Source organism: Ursus americanus, chromosome 19, assembly GCF_024610735.1.
Source record: "Ursus americanus isolate L20-20 chromosome 19, mUrsAme1.1.p, whole genome shotgun sequence".
NCBI classification, from domain to species: Eukaryota; Metazoa; Chordata; class Mammalia; order Carnivora; family Ursidae; genus Ursus; species Ursus americanus.
This window is the reverse complement of record NC_142145.1, coordinates 37,220,792-37,247,906: the sequence shown is the minus strand read 5'-3', so window position 1 is coordinate 37,247,906 and position 27,115 is coordinate 37,220,792. Positions and strand designations below refer to the sequence as shown.

Below are 27,115 nucleotides of genomic sequence, written 5' to 3'. Positions count from 1 at the left end.
TTCTCGCTCTTTGTTTGCTGGCTGTCTTTAGTGATATACCTGGATTCCTTTATTCTTTGCATGTCTATTACTGGGTTTTGGTTTGTGGTTACCAATAGGTTTGTATATAACATCTGCATATAGCAATGTATATGAAGTTTGTGGTTACGTTAAGGTTGAATTCATTCTCCTCTCCCTCCCATTTTATGTATATGGTGGTGTATTTTACATCCTTTTATTTTGCGAATCCCTTCACTGATGTTTCCAGATACATTTTTTTTGGCTTTTGTGTTTTCTACTTTTCATAATCTCATGGTCTTTCAAAGAGTCCTTTAATATTTCTTGTAGGGCTGGTTCAGTGGTCATGAACTTTACTTTTTGTCTGTTAAATTCTTTCCTTCTATTCTGAACGATAGCCTTGGTGGATAGAGTATCATTGGCTGCAGATTTTTCCCATTCAACACTTTGCAGGCAAGAAGAGAGGGGCACGCTATATCAAAGTTTCTGCTGAAAAGCCAGCTGATAGTCTTACAGAGTTTCCCTTGTATGAAACTGTCCTCTTTTTTGTCTTGATGCTTTTAAATTTTATTCTTTATCACTACTTTTAGCCATTAAAATTACCATGTGTCTTGGTGTGGACCTCGTGGTTGATTTTGTTGGGGATCTGTTTCCTTCCCCATATTAGGGAAGTTTTCAGTTGTTACTTCAAGTACATTTTCTGTCCTCTTTTCTCTTTCTACTTCTGGGAAACCTATAATGCAAATATTACTATGCTTGATGGAGTCACTGAGTTCCCTAAGTCTATTCTCACTTTGCATAACCCTTTCTTCTTGATTACTTTCCATTACTGTCTCCCAGGTCATTAATTCATTCCTCTGCTTCCTCTAGCTGCTATTTATCCACTCAAGTATATTCTTCATTTTATTTATTGTATTCTTCGTCTCTGAATGGGTCTTTTTTATCTCTGTGCTGTGTCTCACTGATGTCATCCACTCTTTTCTCAAGTACAGTGAGTATCTTTATGATCATTACCTTAAATTCTATAATCAGGTATATTATCTCCTGTTTCCTTAGGTCTCTTGCTATGATTTTGTCCTGTTCTTTCATTTGGGGCACATTCCTCTTTTTTTCCTAACTCTGTTTCTTTGTGTTAGGAAAGTCAGCTATGTCTCTTGTTCTTGAAAGTAGGGGGAGAGGCACACATTTTTAACAAGGTGTCACCTGTCTTCTTCCACAGGGGACACAGAACAACAGCTGAGACTGGGCTAGCTATGGCTGTTCTGCAAAATGTGGGCAGGGGGTACAGTTTTAACAAGGTGCATATGACCTCTGTAGGAGGTTGGGAGAGGCACTGTTGGCAAGGTTTGCTGTGGTCTTCTGGGGGAGAGGCTTGCAGGGCCAGGACTGAATCAGGACCACTGGGAGAGGATGGGGCATAGTGTAAGCTATTTAGGTAGTGAATGCCTATGCAGCACTGACTCCTGCAGGTGACTGTGTGATTATGCTGGGGGCATGGGAGGGAAATGGTGCCTGCCAGCTCATTTGTTCCTGGAGAAGTCCCTCAGGGACCTGTGAGATTAACTAACTCTCCCTCTGGTGTGCCCCAGATGTTTTTCAAACTGCTGCTTCTATCACCTCAGTCTCTTTGTTGCACCCTTAAAGGGCAAGGACTCAGTCTCCTAGTACCCTCTAAGCTCTCTGAGCCAAGTCCGCTGATTTTTAGAGTGCCAGGCTTTACGTCCTACTGGGTGTAAGAACTCGGGAAATTCAGTCCTTCTGGTTTTCAAAGCCAAATGCTATGGGAAGTTGTCTTCCCTGTGCAGGCTTCCCAGTGTGGTGGTCTGTTTCTCACCCAACACCTGTGGTTTCTGCCTATACCTACAAGGTTTAGCTCTCTCACATCTCTACCCTTCCCAAGCTCTTCTCTACATTTAGTAGTGGAGTTTGTTATACCAGTCATAGGGTCATTTATCTAGATGCATCCATGGGACTGAGTTTAGGATCCTCTTAACTAACTCTGCCATCTTCCCCATAACCCTCATATGAAGATAATTTCAACTCTGATATCCCAAATGGAAGGTATTCTAAATCATTTTAATGTTTTGAGGTAAGGCATGTTTATTATAAAATAAGAGTTGCTATTTGCTCAATGGTAAAATTCGAGGGAAATGAAATTCAGCCTGGCATTTTATTCATTTAGATTCTTTTCTGTGTTTTGTTTTCAATAATTTTTAAAATTTGAGTATAGTGACAGATGGTAGCTGCACTTATGGTGAACACAACAGTTAATCACTGTTGTACACCTGAAACTAATTAACATTGTGTGTAAAATTACTTTGATCTCAGGATGTTAAACACACACCCCCACAAAATGTTAATACTATAGTGATTAAAAAAACTTAACTACGACCATGGCAGAAATTCGGATGGCTCACGAGGTAAGACATAAGTGAGATAATGACCCCTCCAGAGTTAGGATTCCCAACAATAAATATTTATAGCTAATAACTGCAATATTATAAAAATGCAACACTGACTCAGCTTTGTCATGTCATTAATTCCTTAATGTATGCTAGAATAATTTTTCTTTAGCAATTTTCCAATATTCTCATGACTATCAAAAGAAAGCATAATGTCTATGACATTTCTATTCACATATTTTAAGTACCTCAAAATTCACTATAAACATAATTATGGAAATAGTTATCTATGGAATCCTATAAATGCTACATGCTATTATAGGTTTATAGGACAAAGTATAAATGAGATGCTTTATTCTGATCCATTTGTTTTTAAAATTTGAGCTTTAATTATTTGTCCAAATCTCAAGAAATTTAAAGATGTTTAAATTGTTTATAGCCAAGGTAATTTTTGGAAGTGTGGGTGAAATGGGATGGGCAGATCCTTCTACCTCTGGAGTATTCACTTTACTCAGTCTAATAATTAAAGGTTAACAGAAAAAAAATGAAATTTGAAAAACTTCTAGCATTCTTTTACAAATAAATAGCTTCAATTTAAAGTTGATTTAAGGTCAGCAAGTATGGCTATTCTGTATGTTTAAAAACCATGCCCAGGACTGACAGCATTATGGCAGTGTAAGACGTTCCTTCATTAATTCATTGTTCAAAAAAAAAGGAATAAAAATATATACACCCAAGAACTGAAGCACCTTTCTGAGAAGTGTAGGATCCAGACTATACATCAGGAGACCCAGAAGGAACCTCATCCACCTGTGCGTCCAAACAGACCCTGGTCTGAGCTGTGGAAACAGCAAAGCTGGCAGACCTGGCTCAATCCCTCTCATTGAGGTTATGAAAAAAACTTGGAGGGCATGGACCTGGACAAATACCCACAGATAAAATTTGCATAAGTCAGTCGTCCCAGGGAGAGGCTCCAGCATGTCATTGGAGCCAACAAACAAAAAGGAATTTTTACCCTAGGTTCTCCACTCCCCACAACAAAACAAAGGACTGAATTGTCCAGCAGCTGTAACTGTGGAAAGGAAGACTGGGGAAGATGCAGATAAGAATATCAAATGACATGAAAGTGACAGGGTTCTTGCTATTAAGCTCAAGACTTCAGGAAGAAATCTGCCCATGGTGGCTGGGAGCGCCTCACCCCAGGATCTCCCTCAATGCCCTAAGTGCTGAGCCCACATCTCCCCCCAGTCTGCAGCTGACTCCTTGTGCACACTACTGAGTGGAGCACTGAGAGCAGGTCTGGTAAATGGAGTGCTATCATCAGAAAAACAGATCAGGAGCTGTGGGCAAGGGACAAAACACAAATGTGAACTATATAGCACCCCTTTCTGTTAAAGAGAAAACCCTAAATATAAAAGCACAATGAATAGTGTGAAGGTAACTCATACAGATTTAAGGAGGTATCCGCCACTTCAAATGTGAAATATGAACAATCAAGGAAATAGTAATTTAAAAAATAGAGCTTAGTATCACCAAAGATGATGAGACATGGTATTTCAGGATATTGCTCATAAAGAACTCAAAATAGCTATTTAGAAGAAATTCAATGAATTGCAAGAAAACCCAGGAAGACCATTCTATGACAAAAAATGATATACTTACCAGAGACATAAAAAAGAACCAGCAAAATGAAAATTGCAGTAGAGAACATCTGTAGCAGAGTAAAGCCAATGGAATACTCAAATTAGAGGACAGGAATTTGGAAATTACCAAGTCAGAGCAGAAAAGAGTAAAGAAACAAATATTGGAATAGTTAGTATACCAGAGGGAGTAAAACACAGAAAATTTAAATAATAGCTGAGACCTTCCCGAAGCTGGGGAAAAACTTGGGCATCCAAGTTCATGAAAGATAATAGGGTGAGATATTATCTCAATGTAAAAAGAAATTAAGATAACTGGGAAACATAAAAGATAGAATCCTAAAATCAGCTGAGAAAAAAGATTTTAACCTACAAGGTAACCCTCCCCTAGGCTATCAGCAGAAATCCCACTGGCTGGGAAAGTACTGAAAAAAGGAATTACCAAGCAAGAATACTGTATTTTTTCCTTCAATATCTGAAGGATAATTTTGCCATATAATCTCATAAAAACAAGAGCTGATGGAGTTAATCACAACTAGACTTGCCATGAAAGAAATGCTAAAATCAGGTCATTAAGAGGCAAGAAAAGAGACTACTCAGCAACATGAAAACATACAAAACTATATAACACATTAGTAAACGTAAATATATAGTCAGAGTGTGTTAACCACTTATTAAAAATTATAGTAACTCTAATGAATAAAACAGCATAATAAAGTGAAGATTTTGTAGGCAATTACATTTAAGTTGCTATTGGCTTAAAAATTGGCTCTTTTTATGTAAGCCTCTAGGGAAAACTTAGCATATACTAAAGAGAAAAAATGGGGAAACAGAGCTAACCCCCATAGAATATTACCAATTTACAAAGGTAGGCAGAAACAGAGAAAAAAAAAATGGAGATACAAAACAACCAGAAAGCAATCAATAAAATAACATACATCAATTATAACTAAATGTAAATTGATTTAATTCACTAATCAAAAGCCACAGAATTGCTGGATGAATTAAAAAAAAGACCCGATTATATGATGCCTCCAAGACTCACTTGAATTTTAAGAACATACATAGATTGAAAGTGAAGGCATGAAAAAATATTCAATGCAAATGGAAAAGAAAGTGCAGTTAGCTGTACTTACTTACACCAGACAAAATAGACTTTAACCAAAAATGGTAAGAGACAAAAAAGGTCACTGTATAATGATAAAAGGGTTGATTCAGGAAGAAGATACATATTTATAAAGATACATATTTATAAATATGTAAGTTAAACATCAGTGAATGTAAATATATCGTGCAAATATTAATCTGGAGAGAAAGAGACAATGCAGTAATAATAGGGGCCTTCAATAACCTAATTTCAGCAATACATAGGTCATCCGGATAGAAAATCAATAAGGTAACATTGGCTTGAACCATACATTAGACCTAATGGCTCTAACAGACATCTACAGATCATCCTATCCAATAACAGTGGAATGCACATTCTTTTCAATTGCACATGAAATATTCTCCAGGGCAGATCATATTGTAAGACATAAAACAAGTCTTAGAAGACTGAAATCATATGAAGAATCTTTTCTAATCACAAAAGTATGAAACTAGAAGTCAAGAAGACAGCTCAATTTATAAATATGTGCAAATGTAATACAAACTTTCTGAACAATGGGTCAAAGAAATCAAAAGGGAAATAAATAATGCAAATGGCAATCTACCAAAATCTATGAGATACTGCAAAAGAAGTTCTTTTATGGGAAGTTTATAATGATATTAAGAAAATAGATCACAAACTTTACATATCAAGGAACCAGAAAAAGAAAAAGCCCAAAGCAGAAGGAAAAAAAATTACATTAATGTAAAAAAATTGACAAACCTTTGGCTAGACTCAAGGGAAAAAGAGAAATCAAAAATTGAAATTAAAACTGATATGACAGAAAAACAAAATCATAAGAAACTGCTATGAACAATTATACGCTGAAAAAGTGGACAACCCAGAAGAAATGAATAAATTCCTAAAAACATAAAACCTACCAAGACCAAAACAGACAAACTAGAAAATTTAAATAGACCAATAATGAGTAAGGAGATTATATCAGTAATCAAGACATAAAACCCTAGGACCAGATGGCCTCACCGGCAAGTTCTACCACACATTTGAAGAATTAATGCAAATCCTTCCCAAAAGTTTGAAGATGAGGGAACACCTCCAAACTCATTTTACAAGGCAAAAATAACCCTGATACCACAGCCAGATCAGGAATACTACCAGAAAACTAGAGAGCAAAAATATTAATGAAAATTCAAAATTCTCAAAATATTCGTGAGCCAAATTTGGCAATCCATTAAAAGGATTATATACCATGTCCATGTGAGATTTATCCCTGGGATGCAAAGATGGTTCAACATACACAAATCAATAAATGTAATACATCACATTAACAGAATAAAAGATAAAAATCATTATCTCAAGATGCAGAAAAAGTATTTGATGGAATACATCCTTTCTTGATAAAAACTCTCCTCAAATTGGGTTCAGAAGGAACATAACATTATAAAGTCCTTATTGGACAAACGCCCAGTTAACATCATACTCAATGGTGAAAGGTAGATTTTACACTAAGATCAGGAACAAGACAAGGTTGCCCACTCTTACTATTCTTATTCAACATAATGTTGGAAGACTTAGAGCCATTAGGCCGATAAATAAATATATACACACACATACATATATACACATACACACAAATGAGAAAGGAAGATATAAAACTCCCATTACTTGTAGACGATATGACCTTATATACAGAAAATCTTGAACTAATCAACAAATTCAGTAAAGTTGCAAGATATAAAATCAATCAGAAAGCAGTTGTTTCCATGCACTAACAACAAATAAAACTATCCCACTCAGAATAAAATACCTGTACAATGAAAACAAGACTTTGATGAAAAAAGATGCAAACAAACATAAAGATATCCATGTTCATAGATCAGAAGAGGTTAACATTGTTAGTATCCATGTTACCCAAAGCCATCTATAGATACAATGCAACTCCTTTAAAAATTCCAATGGCATTGTTAAAGAACTAGTAAGCAATTTTAAAACTTGCATAGAACCACAAAAATACTCCCAATAATCTTGATAAAGAATAAAGCTATAAGCATTGCGTGTCTTTATTTCAAACTAGTAATTAAAATAGTATGGTAGTGGGGGCAGCTGGGTGGCTCAGTTGGTTAAGCAACTGACTTTTTATTTAAGCTCAGGTCATGATCTCAGGGTTGTGAGACTGAGCCCCACATCAGGCTCCATGCTGGGCATGAACCTGCTTAAGATTTTCTCATTTTCTCTCTCTCCCTCTCCCTCTGCCCATCCCTTCCCACTTGTGTACATGTGCGCCCTCTTAAAAAAAAAAAAGTATGGTACTGGCATAAAAATGGACACACATACAAATAAAACAAAATTGAGAACCCAGAACTAAACTCTTCCCTATAGAGTTAACTAATATTTGACAAGGGAGTCAAGAACACTCAATAGGAAAAGGATAGGCTCCCCAACATAAAGTGCTAGGAAAACTGGACAGCCACATGCAGAAAAATCAGATTGGACCCCTACCTTACCCTACTCACAAAAATTAAACATAAGACCTCATGTCATAAAACTCCTAGAAAAAGACACAGGGAAGAAGTTTTTGACATTGGTCTATGCAATGATTTTTTGGGATATAACACAAAAAGCAACAGCAGCAAAAATCAACATGTGGCATTACACCAAATTAGCAAAATGAAAAGGCAAACTATAGAATGGAAGAAAATATTTGCAAAACACATTTGATAATGGGTTAATATCCAAAATATATAAGGAACTCACACAACTCAAAACAATCCAATTACAAGATGGCAGAATTAAATAGATGTTTTCCAAAGAAGACTTCCAAATGGCCAACAGGTACATGAAAAGATATTCAACATCACTTACTATTAGGGAAATGGGAATCAAAACTACAATGAGCTATCAACTCACAGCTGTAGGAATGGTTACCATCAAGAAGACAAGAAATAACAAATGTTGGCAAGGAGGTGGAATGTAAATTGGTGTCGCCACAATGGAACAGTATGGAGGTTCCTCAAAAAATTAAAACTACCGAATAATCCAGCAAACCACTTCTGAGTATATATCCAAAGGAAATAAAATGCTGAAGATGCTGAAGAGATATATACACTCCCATGTTTATTCATGATAGCCGAAATATGGAAACAGCATAGGTGACTGTCAATGGATGAAGAAGTTGTGGCATATATATACAATAGAATATTTAGCCAAGTAAAAGAAGTCGATCCTGCCATTTCCAACTACGTGGATGGTTCTTGAAGATGTTATGCTAAGTAACATGCCAGAAAAAGACACATACTCTAGGATATCCCTTATAAACGTGTAATCTATAAAATACAAATTTAAAAAACATATTGTATAATGGTAGTATGAGGGGGTGAGAGATTAAGGGTACAAACTTAGAGCAAGTAGATAAATAAGTCCTAGAGATCTAATGCACAGCTTAGTCATTATAAATAATGAATGCTGTATTAGAAACGTCAAAATTGCTAAGAGACTAGATCTTAATTGTTGCACCACCACAAAAAAAAATTGTGATATGATAGAAGTGTTAACTAACACTACAGTGGTAATCATATCGCAATATATAAATAACACATGGTATACCTTAAACAATGTTATACGTCAATTATATCATAAATTTTAAAAAGTGCCCACATTTAATTCAATTGAATTACAATTATTCAAAACTATAAAGGAAAAAAAAACATGATGGAAACAGTGACCCATGTGAAATAAAACTTTCTCCTTAATATCCTTTTAATCAATAAACCTTGGGGGTAAAAATACAGATTCAAGACATAGAAAATTAAAAGGAAACAGCATTCTTAACACATTAGACCAGATTGGCTTAACAAACATACACAGAACATTCTGTCAAACAACACATTCTTCTTAAGTACACATGAAATATTCTCCAGGATAGTTCATTTTAGGTCACAAAATAAGTTTAATAAATTTAAGAAGATTGACATCTTATCAAGCATCTTTTCTGAACGCAATGGTATGAACTAGAAATCAAGTACAAGAAAAGCAGAAAATTCACAAATCATGGAGATTAAACCACCAATACTACTAAAGAACCAATGGGTCAAAGGAAAAATTACAAAAGAAAGTTTTCATATGTCTCAAGGTATTAAGGGATGCAGCAAAAGCAGAGGTTTTAAAAAGACTGAATATTTATTTATTTATGAATGAGAGCACACACACGAGTGGGAGGAGCTGAGGGAGAGATTCCCAAGCAGACTGTGCTGAGTGTGGAGCCAGATGTGGGGCTTAATCTCATAACCCTGAGATCATGACCTGAGCTGAAACCAAGAGTCAGCTGCTTAACCAACTGAGCCATCCAGACACCCCAACAAAAGGAATTCTAAGAGGGAAGTTCACAACAATAAATGGCTACCTCAAGAAACATTTCAAACACCTTTCACCTCAAAGAGCTAGAAAAAGAGGAACATATGCAGTCCAAAGTGAGTAGAAGGAAAGAAATAACAAAGATCAGAATGGAAATAAAGATTGAAAAGGCAATAGAAAAAAAATCAATGTAACCAAGACCTGGTTCTTCAAAAAGATAAACAAAATTGACAACCTTTGGCTAGACTAATAAAAAAGGAGAGGACTCAAATCAAAACCAAAATGCAAGATGACATTACAACTAATACCACAGAAATACAAAGGATTGTAAGAGACTTCTAGAAACAATTATGCACCAACAAATAAGAAACAAATTCCTGGAAACATGCAAACTACCAAGACTGACTCATGAATTAAAAAATCTGAATGAACTGATTACTAGTAAAGAGATTGAATCAGTCATCAAACTTACAAAAGTCCAGAACCAGATGGCTTCACTGGTGAATTCTACCAAATAGTCAAAGAATGACTATCACTCCTTCTCAAACTCATCCAAAAAATAAGAAGGAAGCATTTCCAAACTCATTTTTTTTCAAGGCCATCATTACTCTGATACTAAAATCAGACAAGGATGACACAAAATTATAGGCCAATATCCCTGATGAACATAAATGCAAAAATTCTCAATAAAATATTTGCAAATCTAAATGCATTAAAAGGATCATTCACTATCACCCAATGAGATTTAGTCTAGTGATCCAAGGATGGTTCAATATCTGCAACTCAATGTGATGCACATTAACAAAATGAAGGATACAAATCATATCCTCTTAATAGATTCAGAAAAAGTGTTTGACAAAATTAAGCATTCAATTATGATAAAAACTCTCACAGAGAAGATAGAAAGGAAACTTACCTTAACATAATAAAGACCATATATTACAAACTCACGACTACCCTCATACTCAACCCTGAAAAGCTGAAAGCTTTTCCTCTAAGACCAGGAAAAAGAAAAGGATGCCTATTCTCACCACTTTTATTCAACATAGTATTTGAAGTCCCAACCAGAGGGAGAAGGTAAGAAAAAGAAAAGCCACCCAAATTAGAAAAGGTAAAACTTCCATTATTCACAGATGACATATATAAACCCTAACATAGTTTTTTGGGGGCAGTCGTTAAATTCAGTGAAGTTGCAGCATACAAAATCAATATACAAAAATGTATTGTGCTTCTGTATATTAATAAATTATTAGAAAATTAACACAATTCCATTTACAGTTGCATCAAAAAGAATAAACTATTTAGGAATAAGTTTAACCAAGGAGGTGAAAGACCTGTACTCTAAGACATTGATGAAAAAAATTAAAGCCAACACAAATAAAAAGCTATACCAATGGATTGGAAAAATTAATATTGTTAAATTTCCATACTACCCAAAGCAATCTACAGATTCAGTGCAATCCATATCAAAATTTCAATGGCATTGTTTTATAGAAATGGAACACACAACTCTAAAATTTGTGTGGTACAACAAAAAGAACATGAATAGGCAAAGCCCCTGACTAGGCAAAGAAATCTTGAGAATGAAGAACAAAGTTGGAGGCATCACACTCCCTGATTTCAAACTAGAGTCATAGTAATCAAAACAGAATAGTATTGGCATAAAAGCAGATGCATAGATTAATGGAACAGAATTGAGAGCCTAGAAATAAATCCATGCATATATGGTTCATTATTTTATGAAAAAGGTGCCAAGAATATGCAATGGAGAAAGACTTTGGACACTATCTTATACCATGGACAAAAATGAACCCAAAATGAATTAAAGACATGAATGTAAGACCTGAAATGATAAAATTCCTAGAACAAATCATAGGCCATAAATTCCTTGACACCAGTCTTGGTGATTATTTTTAAATCTGTCACCAAAAGCAAAAGCTATGAAAGCAAAAATAAACAAATGTGACTAAATAAAACTAAAGAGCTTCTGCACAGCAAAGGAAACCACCCACAAAAATAAATGGCAACCTACTGAATTGGAGAGCATATTTGCAAGTCATATATCTGATGAGGTTTAATACCAAAAACATATAAACAAATCCTATAGCTTAACACCCCAAAAAACAAACAATCTGATTAAGAAATAAGCAGAGAATCTGAATAGACATTTTTTTCTGAAGAAGACATGCAGATGGCCGACAGACACATGAAAAGATGCTCAACAACAATAATCATCAGGGAAATGCAAATCAAAACCACAATGAGATATATTACATTGGTTAGAATGGCTAAAATATCTAAAAGACTAGAAATAACTAGTTTTGGTAAGGATGTGAAGAAAAGGGCCCCATGTACACTGTTAGTGGTAATACAAATTGGTGCAGCCACTGTGGAAAACAGTATGGGGGGTCCTCAAAAAATTAAGAATAGAATTACCATATGATCCAGCAATTTCCCTTCTAGGTATTTATGCAAAGAAAATGAAAACATTAACTCAAAAGTATATACCCCCCATGTTCATTGCTGCATTACTTACAAGAGCCAAAATGTGGAAACAACCCAAGTATCCTCTGATGGATAAAAGGATAAAGAAAATTTAATATAAACTTTTTATTTAAATTAAAAAGTCTTGCCATTTGCAACAATATGGATGATCCTTGAGGGCTTTACACTAAGTGAAATAAATTGTGCCAAGAAAGACAAATACTGTATGATCTTACTTATATGTGGAATCTTAAAAAAAAAAAATCAAACTAAGCTCAAAGATACACAGAACAGACTAGTGGCTATCACAGGTGAGTTTTGGGGGTGGGAAAATAGGCAAAGGGGGTCAAAAGGTACAAATTTTCAATATAAATAAGTCATGGGGATATATTATACATCAAGGTGATCATATATTCATTATACTGTACTACATATTTGAATGCTGGTAAGATGGTAGACCTTAATAGTTCTTATCACAAAGAAAAAAAGTTTTGTAATTATGTATGGTGATATACGTTAACTATACATTTTGCAATGTATACAAATATTGAATAATGTAGTACACCTGAAACTAACATAATATTATGTTATATGGCTATTATACCTCACTTAAAAAAAAACTTTAAGAAGTAATAGTTGGGGTTAGGGTAACTCAATGATGTATTTTTTTTTTTTATCAAATATGTACTTTGATTTGTTAAAAATCAAGAGATTTAAAAGTTAAGTACAACTTTTTTTGAACATAAACAAAATACTTTCTTGTATGTGAAGATAGGGTTGATGAATATCCATGATATTAATGTCCTCTTCCCAATGTTTCATTTTTGTTTTTAAGTTATATACAAAGCAAGTTAATATTTTACACAAAATAGAAGAAATCATGGGAAAGCATAATTAGAGTGGTATGAGAAGAATGTCTTGTGAATATTGAGAATATGAAAGAGGTAGGTATATTATAAACACAAAAATATAGGTTTCCTTTAGAAGATCATACAAAAACTAAACAGTATGACCTCTCACATTTATGGATAAACTGTTTATGAATATGTTTTTAAGAACAAAGTAATAAGAAAACATGACTTCTGGGGAAGAGAACAGCCTAGGAAGATCCTAAGCTCACCTTGTCCCATGGTGACATGGACACCTGTGGGAACCAGCACAGTGGAAACCCTCCACCTAGGTTGCTAACGAGCGTGCCCCACCCCTTCCATCTCAACCTGGGCAGGAGTTTTCCCACAGGGCTGCAGGTCCCCTCCTGCACTGAACTGATGCAGAGCTTGCTGGCACCCTGAACTTTGCCCCCACATTCTCCTGTGGACATGCTCCCTCCAACATACTTTTGACAGTAACTTTAGCCTCACAGGGTTCAGAAACACTCCAAAGTGACTCCTGCCCAAGGGAGAGGGGAAGATAACCACCCACACCAGTCCAACTGCAGCCTCTGCAGTGGGCAGAGGGCAGATGTCTGGTCTCACTGCAGGCCCTGTCCACCAAAAAAAGCTTCACAGGGGACAATATAGGGAGAGGGTCCTGCAGTTTGGTGCTACCACAAAATCTAGCAATGACTAGATTCTAGCAGCCCCAGACTGGCCTAATAACACAAAGGGACCAAACCCTGCCCAAAACAGGCAGAAAGAGCCATTGTAGGTGACTGGAATAAAGACAAATGGGGCTCAGCCAACAATAGCAAGGTGCATGCAACACACATAGAGGAAACAATTCTGTAGCACCAGGTTCTGGTAAACAGGGGACATTGACTGCAAGACACTACAGGACATCTTCATAAGGCCATTTCTTTCAAGAGCAAGAGATGCAGCTGATTTTCCTAACACATAGAAATGGTCAGAGAGTTAGACAAAATAAGGGTATGGAGGAATAGGTCCCAAATGAAAAGGAGAAAATCATAGCAAGAGAGCTAAATGAGACAGATATATGTAATATGCCTGATAGAGAATTTAAAGTAATGGTCATATGCCTGATAGAGAATTTAAAGTAATGGTCATAAAGATACTCACTGGACTTGAGAACAAGAGAGGACGACCTCAGTGAGGACCTCAAAAAAGAGAAAACATAAAGAAGAACCAGAGATGAAGAACTCAATTAATTGAATTAAACACACTGGGTAGAATACATAGACTAGAAAAAGCAGAAGAACAAATCAGTGACCTGGAGGACAGAGTAATGGAAAGAAATAAAGCTGAACAGGAAAGAGAAAAAAGAATAATAAAAAATGAAAGTAGATTAAGGGAACTCAGCAACACCATCAAGTGTAATAACATTCACATTATAGGTCTCCCTGAAGTAGAGGAGAGTGAAAAGGGGGAAGAAAATGTATTTGAAGAAATAATAGCTGAAAACATCCTGAATCTGGGGAAGGAAACAGAAATCCAGATCCAGGAAGCACAGAGAATCCCCAGTAAAATCAATCCAAGGAAGTCCACACCAAGACACATAGTAATTAAAATGGTGAATGGTAGTGATAGAGAATTCTAAAAGCAGCAATAGAAGACAGTTACATCCCAGGGAAAACCGATAATGCCACAGCTTATTTTTCAGCAGAAACTTTGCTAGCCAGAAGGGAGTGACATGATATATTCAAAGCTGAAAGGGAAGAAAACACTCTATCCAGAAAGGCTACCAATAAGAATAGAAGGAAAAAGTTTCCCGGACAAAAATTAAAAGAATTCATGACCACTAAACCATTCCTACAAGAAATGTTATGGGGGACTCTGAGTGGCAAGAAAAGATCATAAGTTAGGAGTAAGGAAAATAGAAAGCTCAAAAACAGTAAAATTAAGTATATCTAAAAAAATCGGTCAATGCATTCACAAAATATAAAGATATACAATATGATATATATCTAACATGTTTGGAGGGGAGAGGCATATAAATTTAGTGCTGTTAGAATGGGCTCAAACTTAAGTGACTATTAACCTACTCTACAATGCTATATGCATAAGATATTTATAGACCTAATGGTAATGACAAATCAAAAACCAATAATAAATAAAAAACTAAAAGAGAAAGGAATCCAATCATATCACTAAAGTAGCAAGCGAACCATGAGAGAAGAGAGCAAGAGAAGGAAGAGAGAACTACAAAAACAACCATAAAACAAGTAACGAAATGGCCATATAGATGTGTCAATAACTTAGAATGTAAATGTACTAAATTCTCCAATCAAAAGACACAGGATCACAGAATGGATTAAAAAAAATAAGACCCAACTATATGCTGTCTACAAAAGACTCATTTCAGACCTAAAGACACGTACAGATTGAAAGTAAAGGGATGGGAAACTATTTATTAAGCAAATGGAAGTGAAAGGAAAGCCGGGGTAGAAAAACTTGTATTAGACAAAACATAAACACTGTAACAGGAGACAAAGGAGGATATTATATAATCATAAAGGGAATATCCAACAAGATACAATTGTAAATATTTATGGACCAAATGTGGGAGCATCCAAATACATAAAGCAGCTAATAACAGACATAAAGAAAGTGATCAATAGTAACACAAAAATAGTAGGGATCCCTCCCTACAGCAATGGTTAGATCGTCCAAACAGAAATTCAACAAAGAAAGAGTGGCTTTAAATGACACATCGGACCAGATGGATCTGACAGATATATACAAAACAGTCCATCCTAGAACAGCACACACAGAACATTCTCCAAAACAAACAGATCACATTTTAGGCCACAAAACAAGTCTCAACCAATTCAAAAAGATCAAAGTTATATCATGTATCTTTTCTAACCCCAATGTTATGAGTCTAGAAATCAGCCACAAGAAAAAATCTGGAAAGAACATAAATATATGGAGGTTAAATACATGCTACTAAACAATGAATCCATCAACCAAAAAACCAAAGAAGAAATTCAAATATACATCAAAACAATGAAAATGAAAACACAACAGTCCAAAATCATTGCGATGCAGCAAAAGTTGTTCTAAGAGGGAAGTTTATAGCAATACAGGTCTACCTTATGAAGCAAAAACTTCTCAAGCAAAACCCTAACCTTACACCTAAAGGAGCTAAGGAAAGAAGAATAAAACCCATACAACTAGAAGGAAGAAAATAATAAATTTTAGAACAGAAATAAAAATAGAAACTGAAAAAACAACAGGATGAATTAATGAAACCCAGAGCTGTTTCTCTGAAAAGATCAACAAAACTAATACACCTTAGGCGGACTCATCAAAAGAGAGGACTCAAAATCAGAAGTGAAACAGGAGAAATAACGATGCCACAGAATACAAAGGATAGTAAGAGGATATTATGAAAAATTATATGCCAACAAATTTGACAACCAAGAAGAAATAAGTTCTTAGATTGAATCAGGAAGAAATAGAAATTTGAACGCACCAATTACCAGCAATGAAATTGAATTGGTAATCAAAAAACTTCCAACAAACAAAAGTCCAGGACCAGACAGCTTCACAGGTAAATTATTCCAAACATTTAAAGAAGAGTTAATACCTATTCTTCTCAAACTATTCCAAAATATATAAGAGAAAGGAAACCTTCAAGGCTAGCATTACCCTGATACCAAACCCAGATAGACACACTATAAAAAGAAAAAGAAAAAAAACCCAAAAAACTGCAGGCCAATATTTCTGATGAACATAGATGTAAAAATTCTCCACAAAATATTGGCAAACTGAATTCAACAATACATTTTAAAAAATCATTCATCACAATCAGGTGGGATTTATTCCAGGGTTGTAAGGGTAGTTTAATATTCACAAATCAATCATTGTGATACATCACATCAACAAGAGTCAGGATAAAACCATATGATCATTTTAATAGGTGTGGAAAGTATTTAACAAAGTACAACACCCATTTATGATAAAAAACCCTTGACAAAGTAGGCTTAGAGGGAACATACCTCACATAATAAAGGCCATGAATGAAAAACCCACAGCTAACCTTATTACTCAAGGGTGAAAAACTGAGAGGTTTTTCCCTAAGGTCAGGAACAAGACAAGGATGTCTACTTTCAAACTTTTATTCAACATAGTAATGGATGTTCTGGATGCAGAAATCAAACAAGGAAAATAAAAACATCCAAATTAGTAAGGAAGGAGTAAAACTATCACTATTTGCAGGTGACCTGATGGTATATATAGGAAACCCTAGAGACTCCATCAAAAAACTGCTAGAAGTGACAAATGAATTCAGTAAGGTCACAGGATACAAAATCAATATATAAGAATCTGTTGCATTTCTAGACACTAATTATGAAGTAGCTTAATGAATTAAGAAAACAGTCCCATTTACAATTGTACCAAAAAATGAAATACTTAGGAATAAACTTAACCAAGGAGGTGAAAGACCTGTACTCTGAAAACTTTATAACACTGATGAAAGAAATTGAAGATGACACAAACAAATGGAAAGATATCCCCATGCTCATGAATTGGGAGAACAAATATTGTTAAACTGTCCATGCTACTCAAAGCAATCTACAGTTTTAGTGCAGCCCTTATCAAAATACCAATAGCATTTTTCACAGAACTAGAATAAATACTCCTAAAATTTGTATGGAACCACAAAAGGCTATGAATAGTCAAAGCAATCTTGAAAAGAAGAACAAAACTGGAGGTATTACAATACCAGATATCAAGATATACTACAAAGCTGTAGTACTCAAAACAGTATGGTACTGCCACAAAAAAGACACATAGATCAATGGGACAGATAGAGAGCCCAGATATAAACCCATGATTATATGGTCAATTAATCTTTGACAAAGGAGGCAAGAATATACAAGGGGAAAATTCTCTAACAAATGGTGTTGGGGAAAATGGACCACCTTCTTACAACATACACAAAAATAAACTCAAAATGGATTAAAGACCTAAATGTGAGCCCTGAAACCATAATAATCCTCGAAGAGTGCACAGGAAGTAATTTCTATGACATGAGCCACATCAATGTTTTTCTAGATAGGTCTCCTGAGGCAAGAGAAGCAAAAGCAAAAATAAACTATTGGGACTACATCAAAACAAAAAGCTCTGTACAGTGAAGGAAACAGTCAACAAAACTAAAAGACAACCTACTGAAGGGGAGAGGATATTTGCATTTTCTTCTTTACATATCCAATAAAGCATTAGTATACAAAATATATAAGGACCTGATACAACTCAACAACAACAAAAAATCTAAAAAATGGGCAGAAGACATGAACAGATATTTCTCCAAAGAAGACAAGAGATGGCCAACAGACGCATGAAAAGATGCTCAACATCACTCGTCATCAGGGAGATGAAAATCCAAACTACAATGAGATAGCACCTCACACCTGTCAGAATAGCTAAAACAAAAACACAAGAAACAAACATTGGTGAGGATGTGGAGAAAAAGGAACCCTCTTGCATTGTTGGTTGGAATGCAAACTGGTACAGCCACTGAGGAAAACAGTATGGAGCTTCCACTAAAAGTTAAAAATAAAATTGCCCTGTGATCCAGTAATTGCACTACTGGGTATTTACTAAAAAAATAACAAAAACACTAATTCAAAGGGATACATGTACCCCTATGTTTACTGCCACATTATTTACAATAGCCAAATTATGGAAGCAGCTCAAGTGTCCGTCAATAGATGAATCCGAAAAGAATCTATACAATGGAATATAGTCGGCCATAAAAAAGAATGAAATCTTGGCATTTCCAATGAGGAGGATGGATCTAGGAGGTATAATGCTAAGTGAAATAAGTCCATGAACTACAATACCATGTGGTTTCACTTATGTGGATTTAAGAAACAGAACAAAGAGACAAACCCCCCCCCCCAAAAAAAAAGGACTCTCGAATATAGAGAACAAACTAATGGTTACCAGAGGGGAGGTGGGTTGGAAGGATGGGTGAAACAGGTGACGGGGATTGAGAGTACACTTACTGTGATGAACACTGAGTATAGCATTATTGACTCTATATATTGTACACCTGAAACTAACATAACAGTGTATGTTATACCATCATTAAAATTTAAAAAACATGTTTATTCCTACAATATTGCCTCCAGGAAAATGGGGGCACTAAATTTAGTGTAAAAATTACTTTTGGATACATTCAGAGTACAGCAGTCCTTACTTATGTATGGTTTCCCTTTCCAGGGTTTCAGTTGCTTCTGGTCAACTTCATCTGGAAGTAGATGATCCTCCTTTTGAGGTATCATCTGAAGGGCAATAGCAACTGAGTGCTAATGTGACATCTCATCGCATAGGCATTTTATCATCTCACACCATCACAGGAAGGGTGAATATGGTACAGTAAGATATCTTGAGAGAGTGACCACATTCATTCATGTAACACTTATTACAGTAAATTGTATAACTGTTCTATTTTATTAGTTATTGCTAGTTCCTTACGATGCCTAGTTTATAAATTACTAAATTTATAAATATGTAAATTTAAAAATATAATTTATAAATTAAACTTTATCATAGGTATGTAATATAGGAAAAAACATAGTGTTTATATGGCTCAGTTCTATCCACAGTTTCAGGCATCTACTGGGGGTCTTGGAAATATCCCCTGCAGACAAGGGGGGGGGACTACTGTAGTCAAGAGGATTATATTCCCTAATGAGTTTAATCATTGGAGATCATTTGTGTTTCCCTGAGACCACTGAGATATTGGCCAGAATGTTAGTCACCACACATTAATCATTTGTTAGTTCTGAATTTGACGAGGGGACCAAATAGCAACACAGGAGACAGTCTGCACTCTGTGGACTCACTCACTCCCACTGGTTCCAGCAATGGCATGTGGATGGAAGGAGGGCTCTCAGAAAAAGCATTTGTATGTTAGTCAAGAGCCAAATGTCATTGAAAATGACTGTGTGCCTTGAAACCACAAAAGGAAATATTAGCATTGTAACTGTAATCATATTTGGCATTTGAAATGTGTTAACATGAAAGAAAAAAGAATAAGGCAACTCCGGCCTTCCTACCCTCTTGGAGTGATTCAGGCAGACAGACCCAAGATCTCTAGTGAGGCCGGGGAGCAGCCTGGTGCCTATGTCAGGAAGGTGCATCAGTACCTGAACCCAGGAAAGAGGAATGTAGAAATGGCTAATTCAATTTCCATACAGAGAGTGATATTTCTGACTTCCTAGAAAAGCAGAACATTCTGAACTCCCCAAAGAGCTCCATCCTGAGTAGCAGCGGGCTGGTGAGGCCAGTAAAATTTAACTTGTTTGTTCAGACAGATTCCCAGAGCACATGTCAAAGTTCAAAGGAGGCTGTACAAGGAAAACAAGCCCGGCCAACCATTAGGAACTCATACCACCTGGATAATCCCTGAAGTGGATCCTAGCAGGCTCAAAAAGAAAGGTCCCAGAATACTAATGGAGTCATCTTTTCATTCCTTCCCTTCAGTGAGTAGGCACAAACACAAAAAACACAAAACAAAAAGAGGATCTTAACAGTCAGTAAAGATCCATTTTACAGTAGAGAAGGGCTTTTAGGAAGCTGCTGCCGGAAGGCCTGATCAATATGGAGTTGTAACACCAGGTACACGTGCTTGGCCGTCCGGAGAAAACGTAGGGCCACTCACTTCTTTTATTCAGAGCCCCTTCTCTGATTCTCCCTGACTGAACAGAAACCTGCTGGAAGATCTGGGGGCTCGGTCAGATAAACTGAAAGATGCTTCAGCTTATTTTGCAGGTAATTCGTGTCATTTTCCTTTCAATTTTCCAGCAACTGATTAACATAATTTCCAATCATTAAAATTTACCAATAAGCATCTCCCTTAAACAATGTATCTCAAGACACAGACGTGTAAATCATTCAGTCTCACCTCAGTTCTAGGTTATTATCATGGTACATGTGGGAAAACCTGGAAAAATAGAATGAACTCAGGGGCAAAACTGGGGTCACATTTCAAACATTTTCAGTTTGGGCTTGCTTTCTCTAAATGTCACAGAGTTTGAAATTCTGTTGCAATGAAACTCTTGTAAAATTTGTTTTGTTTCGGGGTGTCTGGGTGGCTCAGCAGGTAAAGCATCTGCCTTTAGCTCAGGTCAAAACCTCAGGGTCCTGGGATTGAGTCCCGCTTTGGGCTCCCTGCTCAACAGGGAGTCTGCTTCTCCCTTTCCCTCTGCCCCTTGCTTGTGCTTTTTTTCTCGCTCGCTCTCAAATAAATAAAATCTTTTTAAAAAATTTGTCGTTTCTAATTTTAAAGTAATGCCAGCTTCTGCCAAAGAGGTTTTCAATGCCTATGTTACAAATTATTAGCTTTTCTCAGAACCCTAAAATGACTGCAAGTTATTTAAAAGCTGGGCAGTTTGAATTAAAAGCATTGTTATTTAAGAATCACCATTTAAGTTTCCGTAAGGCTATTCATTGACCCCACTAATTTTATTTAGGAGTGAAAAATGCATATATAATTAAACACAAGGAGCTTGATGGAATAAATGTAGAAAAAGTTTTCTGCAGTAATAAAACCCTCTAGAAGCCAATACAATGGTGTAAGGTGAGAAGAGTAGGGTCTGGAATAGCACTGTCCAACAGAAATGTCTGTGGTGATGGAGATGCTCTTCTGTGCTACTGAATACAGTAGCCACTCAGCACTTTGGCAACTGAGACCTTGAGATGTGTTCCAGTGTGACTGAGAAACTAAAGTTTAAGTTTTACTTAATTCCAATTTCAATAGCCACATGTGGTTAGTGGCTATTGTAGTGGATAGTACAGATGTTGAGAAACTTAAAAAAAAAATAAGGATACAAATGAGTAGGGTTTAAACTAGAGAAATATACTAAGATAGGTCATCAAAGGAATTCACATGGAAGAAATGGGCTTTCTGAGAATAGTCACAAATTGGACACCATGATGGCACAATCACCAGATACAAAAGAAGTCTCCACTATGTGCCATAGAATTTGCTTTGAAAACTCACTCAGGTATATTGGAACGCTACTGAGATGTAATAACTGCATAATCCCACTTACGTTGACTTCAATTAGATCACATGGTCATCTTTTTTCACATATGTTGTCATCATGCAGATCTTTCCATTGCGTAAATGACATGCAAATTAACCGTAGGGGTTGCTTAATTTCTGTAATCACTTTTAGGCTCTACTTTGTAAAAATCGTTATGTACACAATTTTACAGAATAGATCTTATGTATTTTTCACACAACAGAAACACCCAGCTGGTCTTCTGGAGCAGGCTGATGATGAATCCCTCCCCCAGGCCTCTGCACTACTTTGCATGTGGCTAGTGAACCAGGACAAGTTACTAAGACGATAAAGTAAAGGTAAAAAAGAGCACCTTGCCAGTTCCCTGGAAAACTATGTAAACATTTCTCCCTTGAATCAGAGAACTTAAAGATGAATACATTTTAAAATCGAATTTGTGTATTTCAAAACATCTGTCTGAAATGTTTGATATGAAATAATTCTTCCAGTATTGTGCTCTTTAGGATATTAAGAGAAAATGAGAATAAACTTTAGAAGACATCCTCAACTGATGATTACCATGCTCAACTGGATTTAGTTAAGTTCTCTAAACAGGTACAATATTTTATTAGAACAATTTCTTTTCGAGTCATTTATTTATCCATTTAATATTCATTGAACGTGAATATAAGCTGGTTATTTATTGATGCTGGTGTTAGAATAGTCAAAAAAAAATCACCTTGCCTGTCCTCAAACTTTACACAGTCCAGTATAGAGAAGAGCACATCACAGGTTAAATAAGAGGTATGCCTAGGTATCATGGCAACACCTAGGAGAAAACTTAATGGGGGAGGCAACCAGAAAATTATAGAGAACATTATAGCTGGTGTGAGGTGCAGGGGAGGGCATTCCTGCATCAGATAACCCCAAAGACATGGCAATAAGAGGGGTCAAGATGAAGAATTCATTTTTAAATAATTGAATATGAATGTTCTTGGGATGTCTAGATCAAGCTGTCTGGTAGACAACTGGATATGAAATCTGAAGCTGAGGGCAAAGCATGGGTGAGATACGCCGTTTTTGGCGTATTCTAAAACCATAAGAGCTAGTGGGCTCACCTTTGAGCAGTGTGCAGAACAAGAGGTTTAAAGGGACAAGGTCAGGATACGCTAGGAAAATCCCAGTATGGGCACGACTAGAGAGAGAGAAAGTCCAGAAATGCAGAAAGAGAAGAATTATCTGAGGAAGAAAGTGACATGAGAGCATATTATCATGGAAGCCAAGAGTGGATGTTTCAAGGCTCTAATAATCAACAGATACAAATATACCCAAGAAATCTGGTAAGGTAAAAGGCAAAAATCATCTGTAATTTGACAATAAGTGGAATCATAGATAAACTTGCCCTGACCAGTTTTGGCATAAATAGTGGGAGAGAAGCCAGCTGTAGTGGATTGAAGGGTGAAGGATGGAGGAGAAGCAAAGAGAGTGCATGAATAGAAGTGCTCCCCTGAAAATGTCAGATGACAGTCATGTTTCTGAATGTTGATGCCGAGAGGCAGCGCTCTCCGCACACAAAGGCAGTCATGTCACCATCAAGGAGCTCTAGCATGGTAGTGAAACTTATGGCCAAGCTTCCTTAGACTCATAATTATAGGTTCTGATCCAAAGCATCTTTACAGCCAACAACCCTGAATATTAGTGAGGAGCAAAGAAGATAATGGATGTAAAGATTCGGGCAAACTAGAAATTGCCACACAAATGTTAGTTATTATGGTCATTATTACTACAATTTGGTCTTGTTAAATTTCGGTCTGTATATCAGCCCAGTTTATATCAGAGTTGAAAAACAAATTGAAAAGTCTGCCCAATGGAGTTTGTGGAGAGGAAACATCAGTAGTTAACTTATGCATTATGCATATAATTTAGACTCAGGAGATCCAATGGATAACTGCAGCAAACCACAATTGCCCTCTTTAGACAGCTCAGTGTGAACTTCCTGATAGGAAGAAAGCATTCCAAAGTCCTATGTAATTGGATGTGATAATAACAGGAGGATTGGCTGCTTGCTTGCTTCTCATTTCAGTTTGATAATTTGAATAAATTCTTTATACAAATTGTAACTGCTGTCATTTTGATAACACTCCAACTTGAAAATTTGGATTGTTGGGTGCAGACCCTTGCCAGCGCTAAACAAATGGAGGTTGGCTAACAAAGGATTTGAAGGGCACCCTTTCCTTGCTATGAAGTCTCCAACAGGGGCAAGCTTTTCCTACTGCTACCGTATTCAAAATTAAGCAGCGTGTAAAACTTCTTGGACTCTTCCTCTTTCACCCACAGAATCTCCAGATTCAATTTTCTTCTTACTTCTGATTCCTTTGCTTTATTTAAAATCAACCCTTAGCCCTGTGATCCAATACACATAAATAATTCTCTTTGCACCTTTTTCACTTTTGGCACAAGTGTTCTATTTTAAAACATTTATTATTCATTAAGCCAATATGGTTGAGCACTTATATTTATTCGGGGGATATAATAGTGAACAAGACAGAGTTTCTTTTTTCAAGGCGTACACATGTATTTAGGGAAAATATCTGAAAACCTATGTTATGATTCAATGAGACAAGTGCTGAATAGAGACATAAGTAGGAGAATAATAACTCTCCCAAAGGGTGGGAGGGTGGTGAGGTACAGTAAGGCTTCCCCGAGGAAGTATTATTTAATCAGAATCTTAAAGAATTCTGATGTTTAGACAAGAAGAGGAAGTATCAGTGATTCTGCCTTACTCAACTTTGTTTCTCTTACAGTGCCTGCTATATAGACTGAATGTTTGCCTTCCTCTCAAAATTCATATATTGAAATCTAATCTCCAGTGTGATGGTATGTGGAGGTAGGACCTTTGGAAGGTGGTTAGGTTGTAAGGGTGGAGCCCTCAGGAACGGGAGGAGTGCCTTTATCAGAGAGGCCCCACTCCTTCTACCATGTGGAGCACAGTGAAACGGTGGCCCACTAGGAACCAGGAAGTAGGTTCTCACCAGATTCCAGATCTCCCAGCACCATGATCTTGGACTCCATAGCCTCCAGAACCCTGAGTAATAAAGGCTTAGTGTTTAAGCTATCCACTTTATGGTATTTTTGTTATAGCACCCCAAATAAATTAAGAAAGAAATTAAGAAAGTGATTTGAAAATGAGAACCCAAACTCTGAAGTCTTTGGATTCTAAGTCCACATGCCATTAAGGTTTCCTTTCTCATTCTTCTGCCCTCATATTCTTTTTGACCATAGCACAAATCTACACGGTTCATGTTCTTATTACATTAGGATAAAAGGTTTCACAAACATTGTATCTCCTTCAATCTTTGCCTATTTAGGCAGCTAATCCACATTATGCTTCCCATTTAATGATTTAAATTCTGATTATCTTCATCTGCTTTGTGAATTCAGATGTGTAGCTAATTCACCTTGCTCTCTTGAAAGTTACTGCTCCATTCTACAGTTTTCAGATCTTACAAATCCTAAAACCAAGAGTTCTCAAACTTAGAGTAACTGGAGTTGTCAGCCGTCAGAGATGATGTTGGCATCTCATATAATGCTAATCTTCTGCCATGTCCTTTTTAGCTCTCAAGATTTATGTATATGTATATAGTTTCTTTCTCCATAGCTCCAAATCTGTTACAGGGAATGACATTCTGAGGTCTTAAAAATGAAGAAATAAACTCAAGATAATACCATTTTAAAAAGTCAAAATGTTTGGGGTTTCCAGATTTTATGAAGAAAGTCCCCAAATAAAGGAGATTGTGGGCCTGACCAATCAAGCTGCCTTTCTGTGATTAAAACAAACAAAAACAAAACACTATCAAAACAGCAGGAGCCATCACCAGTATCACAGGTAGGACGCGCTTCTGAGAGAAAAATGTTATCTAGAGCTCCTTCACAACCTGAAAGGAACCATTTGCCTTGCTACCATTATTACAGCCAGAGTTATTTTTCAAACGTGAGGTAGAGAAATTCTCTTTGGTTTAAGCCTGAAGCTGTTATTTGCCAAGACTAGTCCTTTGCCTCTTTTTCTTAACTCCATTATACTCATCCCAAAGCCAACGCTCAAAGACAGCCACCCATTTTAAATTTGCCGCATGCCATACTGGTTATTCTGCTACTCCTGTTTCATTGCTTTGGTACACAGTCTGAACTGTTCAAAGCTGTTCTTTACTGTGTCCTTAAAAGACATTTATACCAACATACAGAAATCAAAAGATATATTTATTAATCCAATAACCAAAATGTCAGCCTGTGTGACCTTGAGCAAGTCACCTTACTTTCCTGGTCTGTTTCTTTAGTAAGAGCCTTTTAAAAATAAAGAGGTTACGGGGCGCCTGGGTGGCTCAGCCCTTAGGCGTCTGCCTTCCACTCAGGTCGTGATCCCAGGGTCCTGGGATCGAGCCCTGCACTGGCTCCCTGCTTGGTGGGAAGCCTGCTTCTCCCCCTCTTTCTTGCTCCCTTTCTTGTGTTCCCTCTCTCACTGTCTCTGTCAAATAAATAAATAAAATCTTAAAACATAAATAAATAAATAAATAAATAAATAAAAAGAGGTTACTATTGAATTATTTCTTAAGTGCCTTTAGACGTATCATCCTATGATGGGTTTTCTGGGAGTAACTTATGGACAAGGTAAACCTCACCATAGTATCACAGTACCTAACTTTAAGCTGCCAGTTTATAAAACCTGCATTCTAACCATGTATAAGGCTGCATACTTAGGATCTATACCAGATTTCCCGGGTGGTTTTTGAGCAGGACTGAGCAATAAAAATGAGGAATGGCTACCAACGTATTGCAATTACACGTGTGTGTGAAGGTGTGTAGGGTGTCTATCTGTCCGTGCACTGTGGAACATGCTTCAAAGGACAAACTCGGGATGCTATGAAAATTATGACTGTATTTTATCTAGACTTTGAATTCAGGATTTAAAAGATGAGCAATAAATGGGGGACATGGGAGTGAAAAGGGCACATCAAAGAAAAGTTCAGGTGAGTGAACCTTGAGGCCTAAAAGGCTAAGTAATGTCATTTTCCTAAGAACAAGGAGAGCCGTAGAAGGGTTTTAGATAACGAATGATGCAATCAGATTTTTCTTGTCTTAAAAATTACTTTGGTTCCAATGTGGAGAAATGGGTTGAAGGGCAAGAAACATTTTTGGTGCCCTGCTCATTAATAATTCATAG

The 27,115-nt window shown here is 36.3% G+C and overlaps 1 protein-coding gene and 1 long non-coding RNA gene across 12 annotated transcripts in view; one reads left to right on the top strand and one right to left on the bottom strand.

The window, feature by feature from the left end:
• NOL4 (nucleolar protein 4) overlaps window positions 1-27,115 on the bottom strand; it is a 301,648-nt gene that overhangs the window by 20,537 nt on the left and 253,996 nt on the right. The window lies entirely within an intron of this gene.
• Window positions 1-27,115, top strand: part of LOC123776692 (uncharacterized) — a 130,889-nt gene that overhangs the window by 72,617 nt on the left and 31,157 nt on the right. For 4 of the 10 annotated variants that reach the window (XR_015727718.1, XR_006775450.2, XR_006775457.2 and 1 more), the window contains one exon: window positions 22,142-25,783. This is a non-coding gene — a long non-coding RNA (uncharacterized LOC123776692). The remainder of the gene's footprint in view (window positions 1-22,141; window positions 25,784-27,115) is intronic. The other 6 variants (XR_015727716.1, XR_015727721.1, XR_015727722.1 and 3 more) reach the window with 6 other exon arrangements.